The 14,090-nt window shown below is 45.1% G+C and overlaps 1 pseudogene; it reads left to right on the forward strand.

Moving 5' to 3' along the window:
• Positions 1 to 3,766: 3,766 nt before the first annotated feature.
• Positions 3,767 to 14,090, forward strand: part of LOC139458717 (uncharacterized) — a 35,909-nt pseudogene continuing 25,585 nt past the window's right edge.

Raw genomic sequence — 14,090 nt, forward strand, 5'->3', positions numbered from 1 at the left:
ATTAGGTTTATGCCCCTCTCACAGTTTTTTGGGTATGGTGTTTATCTATATTAAAATATCATTTGTTTTTTATTTTCCCCAACCAACCCGAAGCGGTCGTTAAACCACCAAAACAGTACAGTACAGAATTACCTCACAATTTAAAGATGGAGTTAGAGGAGAATTTCCGAAAAAACCTGTACAAGAGCTATTGTTTGTTAGGTCTATCCTATGTTTGAAGTAGCATTGTTTTGATTACAGTGACTAAAGACTAATTGTTAAGATTGGTGAAAGGTTTTTGTTATCATGTCAAATAAATTAGTCTTCTCATAAATAATTTGGCTTTATTTATCACGTTTGACTATATAAGAGCCTCAAAAATAATTTCAGGTAATATGTCTAAAAAACTTGTTGTTAAATCAGGGAATATGTATGCTCACACGCAAATGAAACGCAAGTCGAGTATGCAGTATACTTGTTATTTATTTTCAACATTAAAGACAAGAAATACTAATATGGCAAGATTGACATTTTTTTTTACCAAAGACAGTTTAATGGTTTAAAAGGCAGATGACATAATTGTTTTTTTCAAATGTTAAGGGCTTACACAGTTTCGGGTCAATACCCAAAATGTCAGTCAATACCTTGTGTGACCACCATTAGCATTGATCACTGCCACACATCTCCTGTACATTGAGTGGATCAGACGATTTGTGAAGGCCCTAGGGATCCTCCTGCACACATCCAGAGCAGCTGTGCAAACTTCATCGGCAGTTGTAGGGACTGGGCGCATATTGTGCAGACGCCTTTGAACCTCATCCCATAAGTGTTCGATGGGGTTCAGATCAGGGCTGAGGGCTGGCCACGGTAGAACACGGATGTTGTGTTGTTGCAGAAAGGCCATGGTAGTTCTGGCAACATGGGGACGAGCGTTGTCCTGCTGAAAAATGTGTTGTTGATGTTGTTAAAAAAATGGAACAACGTGGGGTCTGATCACTTGGTCGATATACCGTTGAGCAGTGACGCCGTGTCCCCGACCTTGACCAACATTCAGAAAGCACATGGGTCCAAGTCTCGCATTAAGTCCAATCCCTGCCCATATCATGACGCTAGTTCCACCCCATGGATCCCTTTCCACAACGTTTCTGTCAGCGAAACGATCACATCGACACCGCCAAATTCTGACTCTTCCGTCTGCATCGGAGACACAAAAGCGACTTTCATCAGAGACGATGACACGCCTCCACTCACGATGACGCCAATTGTGATAACCCTGTGCCCACTGAAGTCGTGCTTGTCGATGCCGTGGTTGGAGAACAGGATGTGCTGGTCGGCGACATCTGAGGTTGTTGGAATGGAGACGTCGGATCACAGTGTCCCGGCTAATGTGTCGATTATGTGTTCCTATGGTCTGTCGAGCACTTTCACTTGCAGTTATGAACGGATGTCGGTGGCGTTGACGAGTAATCTGCCGATCTTGTCGAGGAAGGTCATCTGTGGTCTGTGTAGCATTGTATCGATGCAGGAGACGGTAAATTGTGGTTATGTTAACGTTGTTGTGACGGGCAACATCTTGGACATACTCTCCAGCTTCCAAACGTCCGATAGCCTGGTTTCTCTGAATTTGAGTTAGGCGTGGCATTGTTGACCAAGGAGTGGTAGGTCCCAGAATCGGCCACAGTTTTATAACCACTACAGTTCGTGACAGTTCGTGCATTTTCGATTTCGCGAGAAATGGGTGCATGATGCCCACATTTTCATTGAAATGGTGCGTTTTGGCGATTCGTTTTTTCTGTTGCGTTTTTACTCGAGGCTTCCAAAATGCAACCAAAAATATTGATAACACCATCAGGCTTCACTACATGCTAAAACTCGTATCAATTTATGGTTCCGTGTTTGTTACCTATTTGCTTAAAACCACTTGCGTTTCTTTTGCGTGTGAGTATATAATACCTGAACATTTTAGGGATTATGTATATTCCCTGAGTGAATCAGACATTAAATATATTCCATGAAAATTGCGATTGCCTTCCAGATGTTAGATAAGAAGAGAAGAACGTACCTATTCTGAAGAATTGTAAACTGTTTGTAACTCTCACTAGACAACATGTGTAACTATGTAACTTTGTATTATTGGTCTTTTGGAATGAACTACGAATAAATTCATTTGTATCTTGTATCATTTGTATCAAAGTTCATCTAAATACACTAACATCCCTTTAGAGATGTTATCTACAGGGGGCGGTCAGGTAGCCCAGTAGTTAAAGCGTTCGCTCATCACGCCGAAGACCCGGGTTCGATTGTCGACATGGTTATAATGTGTGAAGCCCATTTCTGGTGTTCTCCGCCTTTACATTGCTTGAATATTACTAAAAGCGGCGTAGAATCAACTCACTCACGTTATCTATAGCAGGGCACCACGCATAACTTGCCACGAGACGGTCGTCCATGTGTGACGTCACGTTAACAAGACAACCATAATCGGTTGGTGCATCTACGGAATTGATACCAATTAGTGACAGTTCCGAATGCAACCGCTTGAAGGAGCGCAACATACGGCCCTGACGTCAAGAGATCCACACAATTTTGTTTCCACGTCACCGTCAGGACCGCCAAGCTGGATGTAGACAGCGTCTGGGACTCAGGAGACAAGGCTGGGACAGTATACTGTTCACAGATGTGTCCAGGTCTGGTGGCCGTGCACGGGTCTACAGGCGTCCTGGTGAACGTTTTAGCGACGCTTGCGTTACTCAACGTCGTCTGCTGTGGAAGTGTAATGGTATGGGGTTGCAATACAACTCATGGGAGAACACAAGAATCGTTGGTAATGACGCCTGTCCACGAGGAGGTCTCGTGCAATGACTCAAATGTTCGACCTGACGCCTGTCTAAGAGGGCGTCTCGTGCAATGACTCAAATGTTGGACCTGACGCCTGTCCTAGAGGAGGTCTCGTGCAATGACTCAAATGTTGGACCTGACGCCTGTCCTAGAGGAGGTCTCGTGCAATGACTCAAATGTTGGACCTGACGCCTGTCTAAGAGGGCGTCTCGTGCAATGACTCAAATGTTCGACCTGACGCCTGTCCTAGAGGAGGTCTCGTGCAATGACTCAAATGTTGGACCTGACGCCTGTCTAAGAGGGCGTCTCGTGCAATGACTCAAATGTTGGACCTCACGCCTGGTTTAGAGGACGTGTCGGGCAATGACTCACATGTTGGACCTCACGCCTGTCTTAGAGGACGTGTCGTACAACGGCTCACATGTTGGACCTCACGCCTGTCTTAGTGGGCGGGTCGTTCTGGACGTGCTTGACATGTAATAAATTCGTCTTTAATTATTTCGATTCTTTCTTCAAGAACCGGTTTCCCAAAATGTGTAAAAACAAAAAGTGTTTCTACGTGAGGTGTGATAACCGTAGATACATCATCCAGCCCTTATTAACAGTTATAAAGTGCATTTACAAATACACACTACAAATGTCTCACTTTGATCTCTTCTGTCTCAGTTGTATAATAACGTCGGTTTCTGTGTTTAAAGAATGCCAATCATTTAATCATTCATGTTAACTTTCAATATTGTAATCTAAATTGATTTTCCCATTACCATTTGCAAGATATCGTGTTATCCGTCCTCTATGAAAAGACATATGTTGTTGCATTAATGATGAAAATGGGAATCAACTTGAGATATCCTCCAAATAACGAGACTCCAGACTCCACGAGAGGCAGCTGTGAGACGTATGTAGTGTGTCCGATGTTGCTTGCTGTCCTGGACGACCTGGCACAGTCATGTTGTTGATGTCGCTGCTGCTGATGCTGGGGTTGGACGTTGCTCACGTATACACCAAAGACATATCGTGTTTCGATATAAGTGAGGTCACCTTCAACAACGTCTACCTTGACCGCGACGTGCTCGGCGTGACGGAGTCGCCCTCTTTGATGGACTGTATGGGCTTCTGCTACTTACATCCGTGCTGTCGGTCGGTCGGATTCGAACCCCAGTCCCTGGAGTGTCATCTCCACATACACAACAGCAGCCACTCCCCCCGGGATCACGTTTCCGCCCCCGGCTGGTTACACACCGACATGGCCAGCTGGTCACAGGTAAGAGTTAGTGAGTTAGCGATTTGCGATCGAAGCCGCTTTGAGCAGCATTTCCAAGTGTGGAGATTGCAGTTACTAGGCGCGCACCTAACGAGACTAACGAGAACGGGGTGGGTAATTATTGAGATTTGATTACATATACAGAACAAGAAAGTTAAGGGTAATTGGAGTTTTGACTGAGTTGGGTTTTACGCTTCATTTAGAAGTATTCCAGTTATATCACGACGTGTCAGCTTAATATAGGAGGACAGCACGAAGTGATGCAGGTCTCATCAATATCGGATGTGACATTCTGAATCACAGCGGGGGCGGTCGGGTAGTCTAGTGGTTAAAGCGTTCGCTCGTCACGCCGAAGACCCGGGTTCGATTCCCGACATGGGTACAATGTGTGAAGCCCATTTCTGGTGTCCCCCGCCGTGATATTGCTGGAATATTGCTAAAAGCGGCGTAAAACCATACTCACTCACTCACTCACTGAATCACAGCGCCAAGTACCGGGATTCTGGAAAGGATAAAACGCGCCCCCGAGGTGTTGGCTGACTATGTAAGCACCCGGGGTGTCGGCTGACTATGTACGCACCCGGGGTTGAGGACAGCCTTCGCTCTCCATGCTTCACCAATATCCCTCATGGCGAGAATATCAACCAACATCAAGAAGAGTTCTGTCCAACTTATAAACCGTCTTAATGCAAGAATTACCAGAAAGAATAAAAACACCATCGGAATACCTTATAGTGAACCAATAGCGTAGTCGCGATATAGAACGATTTCGATGACAGTCATGAAGTCATGACATCTAAAATTGAACACCTTTTCATCACCCGCCCTCGTGGCTCAGTGGGTTAGAAGCAGGGCTTACAATTCAACAGTTAAACCTCCATGCAGGCTTACTTGAAAGAAGTACCACTCACGAGGTGTCTGTGAGATCCAAGACACCTGCAATACGATAGGGGTGAGGTAAAGGTGAGGTGAAGGTGAAATGAAATGGGGTTTAGCGTCGCGTCTAAGATTATTGCACCTGTATAGCGGCGTGCATTCACGTGTGTGTATGTGTGTACTCGTCCGGAATAATGCCGATTTTCTAGTGCTAACCCACCGAGATACCAGTTTTGACATGAATATCCCACTCATACACCGTATACTGACTCCGAGCCGACCAGTCCTTGTTTTAGCCCCTTAATGCCGAGGACCGGATAAGGTAACAACAAGTACCATCTTTTAACGTCTTTTGGTATGACGCGGCCGGGGAACGAACACCGGACCTTCCGCTCTCCGGGTGGAATGCTCTACCACTAGACCACGGAGGCGGTCCAATACGATAGGCAAATGTGGTAGTAGGTTTATAAGGATGCAAATTGAGTTGCTCTTGTCGGGTACCTGCACAATGAGTGGAGCAATCTTTCAGTTAATTTCCATTTGATTTTACTCAAGAGAATGCCCTGACCAATCTATACTCTGTACTGTTTCTCTTATATTACCCTGGGCGGTCGGGTAGCCTAGAGGTTAAAACCTTCTCTCGTCACGCCGAAGACCCGGGTTCGAATCCCCACATGGGTACAATGTTTAAAGCCCATTTCTGGTGTCCCCCACCGTGATGCTGCTTGAATATTGCTAAAAGCGGCGTAAAACCATTCTCACTCACTCACTCTGACATTACACTCACTCTCACGTGACACTGGTGACTATTCCGGCCTTGTGTGGTTTGGGGGTTGTCGTCCACTGGAATGAAGTCGCCGCGTTTGACATTGCCGTAAGGTCAACACGCCAAGGTCACGGAGAAACTCATAACTATTCAAGTCCAAATGTTCACCGTTCCAGGAATCTTACCACACCGTAGTGCTTAAAACATTTGTGTTTGATTCGCCAAATACGTCCTTGACTGTCTTGCAAATCCAAACAGAACGACAGACTAATCTGTAAGCAGAGCAGACTGCCACCAGTTGCTGTAGTCACCCAACTGTGAACACTTTTTTTATCACGAGCGCGTATATTTGCCCAGTCGTTTAAGGCGCCACGATGACGTGTGTGAAAAATCTTGGGTGCCTATTGAAGAAGATATCCGATAAATTTCACTCACTCAATGTTAATGTTCACAGCCTCCACTGGATACGTGATGCATTCATGTCTGTTTGTATGTTGTTTAACGCCGCATTCAGCAATATTCCAGCTATATGGCAGCGGTCTGTAAATAATCGAGTCTGGTGCAGACAATCCAGTGATTGACATCATGAGCATCGATCCACGTAATTTTGGATATGATGACATGCATCAACCAAGCCAGCAAGCCTGACCGTCCGATCCTGTTACGGCAAGCATGGGTTGCTGAAGACCTATTCTACCCCGGATCTTCACGGGTCGATAAATTAATGTATATGGTGTATTGTTTTCAGAACCTGTTTGAGGTGGGATCTGGAACATGTGGTACTCTCCGGCTCTGCCCCCGCAACGCAACATGTGCCATCGGTGAGATGAAGGGGTCACCTCTGATTTTAAACCAAACGTTCACGTTAACTCTTACAGTACTGGACCACTGTTACGTCACGTCTACAGGACTGGACCACGGTTACGCCACGTCTACAGGACTGGACCACTGTTAGCTATACAGGACCACGTTTATATTACCTCTAATGGTACTGGACCACTGTTACGCCACGTCTACAGGACTGGATACTGTTAGCTATACAGGACCACGTTTATATTACCTCTGATAGTACTTGACCACTGTTACGCCACGTCTACAGGACTGGATACTGTTAGCTATACTGGACCACGTTTATATTACCCCTAATAGTACTGGAACACTGTTACGCCACGTCTACAGGACTGGATACTGTTAGCTATACTGAACAACTTTTTACGGCACTTTTAGTATTACCAGATAACTCATTCTCAGCATTACTAGATTCCCCACCCTTAGCAATACTAGACCGTCTGTGCGGCATCTCCAGAAGTGCTGGATCACTGTTATCAGTACTGGTCACTCGTAAGGCACTGTTAGCTGGACCTTGTTAGCACTTTTATGTGTCCTCTGCATGAGGGCTCGATCTCCGACTAAAGGCGAACTCGTTAACAACACGGACCACATCTCCGTCTGAAGGCGAACTCGCTAACAACACGGACCACATCTCCGTCTGAAGGCGAACTCGCTAACAACACGGACCACATCTCCGTCTGAAGGCGAACTCGTTAACAACACGGACCACATCTCCGTCTGAAGGCGAATTCGCTAACAACACGGACCACATCTCCGTCTGAAGGCGAACTCGCTAACAACACGGACCACATCTCCCTCTGAAGGTGAACTCGTTAACAACACGGACCACATCTCCGTCTAAAGGCGAACTCGCTAACAACACGGACCACATCTCCGTCTGAAGGCGAACTCGCTAACAACACGGACCACATCTCCGTCTGAAGGCGAACTCGCTAACAACACGGACCACATCTCCGTCTGAAGGCTAACGGCTAACTACAGGCACCTTCCATGCCCCTCTAAAACTAACGCGGAGAATATTATTAGAAACGAGGCGAAGGGTTAATATGAAACCGCCTCTATGTTTAGTAGTGGGTAATATCTTTGCCCGGAGAGCGGAAGGTCGGTGGTTCGATCCCCTAGTAGCGCCATACCAAAAGATGCTAAAAGATGATAATTGTCTGTTGTTTAACGACGCACTCAGCAATATTACAGCTGTATGACGGCGGTCTGTAAATAATCGAGTATTGACCAGACAATCCAGTGATTAACATCATGAGCATCAATCCACGCAATTGAGATCGATGACATGCATCAACCGAGTCAGCGAGCCTGACCACCCGATCCCGTAAGTCGCCTCTTACGACATGCATAGCCACTTTGTACGGCAAGCATTGGTTGCTGAAGACCTATTCTACCCCGGATCTTCACGGGATTAATTGGTGTTACCCTGCCTGGCGCGCGGTATTAAGGTGATAAAACAAGGACTGGTCATTCCACGGTGAATTTATTGTATTTGAGATCTGCTCATGTGAAGCCTTTTATTTCCTTCTGCAGAGAACAAACGTCACGTGGCGCCAGAGTGCCCGGCTACGCCCCCACACGTGCCTAACGCTGGAGTCACCAATGGCAGTCGTTCTGTAGGTAGTGTCAGAACGTACTCGTGTCGCCGTGGATACCTGGACACAGCAATGGAGCTCACCACGGCCCCAACAACGTGTCTCCTGAACTCAAGCTGGAGTTTCACTTCCCTGCTATGTTCTGGTGAGGTTCAGTGTCAGCACGTATATCGGGAACCCTATCTATGACTGTTACACGTTTTGTATTAACTTCTTTGATAGGCATTTAGAAGTTGGAGTACTAAGTAAGGATAAGAATTTATGGATGAACAACTTCTTTATTACAATTAAGAGCGACGTTTCGGTGTAGGTTCTAACACCGTTATCAAGCAAGTGATTTACAGAGTGCAGTAAGCAAGTATATATACACGTAGGAGGCAATGTTTATACAGTAGGGTAGATATACTGGAGTAGCGAAGCCTGCTGTGTACACACAAGGGCAGTGATGATGACCATGGGTGAAGTCAGTGAAGTCAGTGCCACAAAATCCAGAGACTCTTAAAGAAACAGGCCAACATTGATGTAGTCTTCAAAAGAAGTCAGACTATTCAGAACACAATTAAAGCCACAGGGAAACCACCATCCAGCCACAAGCCAGAACCATCAGGAGCAGTGTACCACATTCCGTGCAATTGTGGACAAGCTTACATAGGAGAAACATCCAGGCCCCTCAAAACCCGAATTAAAGAACATCAAAGCTCAGTCTCCAAAGATGACTCAAAATCAGCTCTATCAGACCACATCCACACCCTCAATCAACCGTGACCAAGGCTATTACATACCCCTGGCGTACCATCAACTCATCAAAGACCCCAATCAGCCATAATCCCGTTGTTTACATTACTGGCATCATCCTTTGTAACATGGCACTGACTTCACTGACTTCACTGACTTCACCCATGGTCATCATCACTGCCCTTGTGTGTACACAGCAGGCTTCGCTACTCCAGTATATCTACCCTACTGTATAAACATTGCCTCCTACGTGTATATATACTTGCTTACTGCACTCTGTAAATCACTTGCTTGATAACGGTGTTAGAACCTACACCGAAACGTCGCTCTTAATTGTAATAAAGAAGTTGTTGATGGTACGCCAGGGGTATGTAATAGCCTTGGTCACGGTTGATTGAGGGTGTGGATGTGGTCTGATAGAGCTGATTTTGAGTCATCTTTGGAGACTGAGCTTTGATGTTCTTTAATTCGGGTTTTGAGGGGCCTGGATGTTTCTCCTATGTAAGCTTGTCCACAATTGCACGGAATGTGGTACACTGCTCCTGATGGTTCTGGCTTGTGGCTGGATGGTGGTTTCCCTGTGGCTTTAATTGTGTTCTGAATAGTCTGACTTCTTTTGAAGACTACATCAATGTTGGCCTGTTTCTTTAAGAGTCTCTGGATTTTGTGGCACTGACTTCACTGACTTCACCCATGGTCATCATCACTGCCCTTGTGTGTACACAGCAGGCTTCGCTACTCCAGTATATCTACCCTACTGTATAAACATTGCCTCCTACGTGTATATATACTTGCTTACTGCACTCTGTAAATCACTTGCTTGATAACGGTGTTAGAACCTACACCGAAACGTCGCTCTTAATTGTAATAAAGAAGTTGTTCATCCATAAATTCTTATCCTTACTTAGTACGTTTTGTTTTGTTGTTGTTGTTTAGCGCCGCACGCAGCAATATTCCAGCCATAAGACGGCGGTCTGTAAATAATATAGTCTGTACCAAACAATGCAGTGATTGACATCATTTACATCGATCCACGCAATTGGGATACGGTGACATGTATCAACCAAGTCAGCGAGTCTGACCACCCGATCCCGATAGTCGCCTCTTACGACAAGCATCGTCTCCTCTTACGGCAAGCATGGGAAGACCTATTCTAGCCCGGATCTTCACGGGTCGACTGTTACACACCTAGGTGCTTCCTTCGTCATAGGACTACAATATTGTCGAGACGTTGTAAATATTCAGTCACTCACTCAGATTGTGTTTGATGTCCAGGTAGGTCCTAGATCCCATGATTGTGATTTTGTCGAACCAGCCATGTCCTAGGCGTATCCATGTGTAAGTTGTTTTATGCCGCAACCGGCAATAGTCCACTTATATCACTGTGGTTTAATAAAAAAACACCTGGGCTAGGTAGACCAGTGATTTCATAACAAGCCATCACGACATTAACTAACTCACTGAACAGCCAATCCAGTTGAGGCTGGTGGTAACGTAATCTTGGAACTTTTTTTGTATGGGAAAATACTGTTTGGCTCCTTCTGCATGTTTTGAGGCGGTGACGGAAAATGTTCTGTCTGAAACGTATCTCCTGGAGTGATTGGTAATTAAATGGTCGTTCCTTACCCTGTGTTGAAATAACTGAGATTTGTATTATCCTGGTTCAGGGCCGTGGGCCAGAGTGAGGACACCGTCCACAAGAAGACCGAAAATGGTGTGGCTGAAGCAATCACTGCTCCGACACATCACCATCGCCGACAGCATGGTGTTCCAGGTGAAGACTTGCAACGACGCCAACTTCTCCTTCAAGAGTGGTGTGGTACATTTCAAGCACAACCCCGACATCGTCATCGGTGGCTTCAATAACACCATGTCTGTCATCCGCCTGTGTGACAGTCGCTGTCACTTTGAGAAAGACCTCTTGACCTGCTCCCACTTCCGGCGTTTCTGGATCTCCTGGAAAGGTCTACTTGTAGCTGTTGGCAAGGGGACACAGGTTGGACGAGGCGAGTTCCTGAGATGCTACCTTATGAAGACCATGCAGTTTACTCGTGTTGGTGTATCGACCTACATTAATAACCCAGGAACGTGGTTGTTCAAAAAAAGGCGTTGAAAATGCATTTCGCTGTCAGTCACCAGTGCACATGTATATTCATTGCGAGACTGTTAATTTGATCGCAATGGATTTGCACCAAAATGGGCCTTTGTTCACATATTGATCGACACGAATAAACACAAATAACAAATACACTGCCTTGTTTTCAATATGTCACTCATTGCGTATCGGCGTCAGTTGACTCCCTGTATACCACGTGTAGGACAGGTACTGTACAGGTGCCATACAAGGTGATTAGCATATCACACAAGGACAGGTACTGTACAGGTGCCATACAGGGTGATTACATAACACACAAGACAGGTACTGTACAGGGGCCATATAAGGTGATTCAAAATACCGTACAAGAGAGGTACTGTACAGGTGCCATACAGGGTGATTCAACATACCGTACAAGACAGGTACTGTACAGGTGCCATAAAGGTGATTTAACATAACCACACAAGACAGGTACTGTACAGGTGTCATACAAGGTGATTCAACATACCGTACAAGACAGGTACTGTACAGGTGCCATAGAGGGTGATTCAACATACCACACAAGACAGGTACTGTACAGGTGCCATAAAAGTGATTTAACATACCGTACAAGAGAGGTACTGTACAGGTGCCATAAAGGTGATTTAACATACCACACAAGACAGGTACTGTACAGGTGCCATAAAGGTGATTTAACATACCACACAAGACAGGTACTGTACATGTGCCATAAAGGTGATTTAACATACCGCACAAGACAGGTACTGTACAGGTGCCATACAGGGTGATTCAACATACCGTACAAGACAGGTACTGTACAGGTGCCATACAGGGTGATTCAACATACCGTACAAGACAGGTACTGTACAGGTGCCATAAAGGTGATTTAACATACCACACAAGACAGGTACTGTACAGGTGCCATACAGGGTGATTCAACATACTGTACAAGACAGGTACTGTACAGGTGTCATAAAGGTGATTTAACATACCGCACAAGACAGGTACTGTACAGGTGCCATACAGGGTGATTCAACATACCACACAAGACAGGTACTGTACAGGTGCCATAAAGGTGATTTAACATACCGTACAAGAGAGGTACTGTACATGTGCCATAAAGGTGATTTAACATACCACACAAGACAGGTACTGTACAGGTGCCATAAAGGTGATTTAACATACCACACAAGACAGGTACTCTACAGGTGCCATAAAGGTGATTTAACATACCACACAAGACAGGTACTGTACAGGTGCCATAAAAGTGATTTAACATACCACACAAGACAGGTACTGTACAGGTGCCATAAAGGTGATTTAACATACCGCACAAGACAGGTACTGTACAGGTGCCATAAAGGTGATTTAACATACCACACAAGACAGGTACTGTACAGGTGCCATAAAGGTGATTTAACATACCGCACAAGACAGGTACTGTACAGGTGCCATAAAGGTGATTTAACATACCGCACAAGACAGGTACTGTACAGGTGCCATAAAGGTGATTTAACATACCACACAAGACAGGTACTGTACAGGTGCCATAAAGGTGATTCAACATACCACACAAGACAGATATAGTACAGGTGATACATAAGGTGATTCAACATACCACACAAGACAGATATAGTACAGGTGATACATAAGGTGATTCAACATACCACACAAGACAGGTACTTTACAGGTGCCATAAAGGTGATTTAACATACCGTACAAGAGAGGTACTGTACAGGTGCCATAAAGGTGATTTAACATACCACACAAGACAGGTACTCTACAGGTGCCATAAAGGTGATTTAACATACCACACAAGACAGGTACTGTACATGTGCCATAAAGGTGATTTAACATACCACACAAGACAGGTACTGTACAGGTGCCATACAGGGTGATTCAACATACCGTACAAGACAGGTACTGTACAGGTGCCATAAAGGTGATTTAACATACCACACAAGACAGGTACTGTACAGGTGCCATAAAGGTGATTTAACATACCGTACAAGAGAGGTACTGTACAGGTGCCATACAGGGTGATTCAACATACCGTACAAGAGAGGTACTGTACAGGTGCCATACAGTGTGATTCAACATACCACACAAGACAGGTACTGTACAGGTGCCATAAAGGTAATTTAACATACCGTACAAGAGAGGTACTGTACAGGTGCCATAAAGGTGATCTAACATACCACACAAGACAGGTACTCTACAGGTGCCATAAAGGTGATTTAACATACCACACAAGACAGGTACTGTACATGTGCCATACAAGGTGATTTAACATACCACACAAGACAGGTACTGTACAGGTGCCATAAAGGTGATTTAACATACCGTACAAGAGAGGTACTGTACAGGTGCCATACAGGGTGATTCAACATACCGTACAAGACAGGTACTGTACAGGTGCCATACAGTGTGATTCAACATACCACACAAGACAGGTACTGTACAGGTGCCATAAAGGTAATTTAACATACCGTACAAGAGAGGTACTGTACAGGTGCCATAAAGGTGATTTAACATACCACACAAGACAGGTACTCTACAGGTGCCATAAAGGTGATTTAACATACCACACAAGACAGGTACTGTACAGGTGCCATAAAGGTGATTTAACATACCGCACAAGACAGGTACTGTACAGGTGCCATAAAGGTGATTCAACATACCACACAAGACAGATATAGTACAGGTGATACATAAGGTGATTCAACATACCACACAAGACAGGTACTGTACAGGTGAGAGAGAGAGAGAGAGAGAGAGAGAGAGAGAGAGAGAGAGAGAGAGAGAGAGAGAGAGAGAGAGAGAGAGAGAGAGAGAGAGAGAGAGAGAGAGAGAGAGAGAGATTTGCCTGTGCTCATTGCATATGGATCTTGTATTAATAGTGTGTCCACAGTCACCGACAGGTCTCATACCAGAATAGATTCATTTTATCAGTCTCATACTGAATGTTAATGTGTATTGAACTGGTTGTAAGTAAAAGGGAAAAATATGCGTCGTGAAAGGGCAGCTTATATTTCTGCAAATACATACAGACACATCTTGTTGGAAACTATTGACATCAGATTGTCA

This window comes from Haliotis cracherodii, unplaced genomic scaffold, assembly GCF_022045235.1.
Source record: "Haliotis cracherodii isolate W230 unplaced genomic scaffold, xgHalCrac1.p SCAF_13, whole genome shotgun sequence".
NCBI lineage: Eukaryota > Metazoa > Mollusca > Gastropoda > Lepetellida > Haliotidae > Haliotis > Haliotis cracherodii.